Raw genomic sequence first — 205 nt, forward strand, 5'->3', positions numbered from 1 at the left:
ATTCATGAAAGAAAGGAAGAAAAAAAATGAGTAGCAAAATCAAAGTATCAATTAAAGGACGAATCAGTAAAAAAAAAAAATTACCTTCAGGAAGAATCTTCTTTAAATCATTAAACAGTACTGTCACTCGACCAGAAGTTAATGAAGAATTATTTAACTTTTAGTGAACTTTCTTAAGAGCTAATTTATCTAAGATGTTTCTTCT

This window comes from Penaeus monodon, chromosome 23, assembly GCF_015228065.2.
Source record: "Penaeus monodon isolate SGIC_2016 chromosome 23, NSTDA_Pmon_1, whole genome shotgun sequence".
NCBI classification, from domain to species: domain Eukaryota; kingdom Metazoa; phylum Arthropoda; class Malacostraca; order Decapoda; family Penaeidae; genus Penaeus; species Penaeus monodon.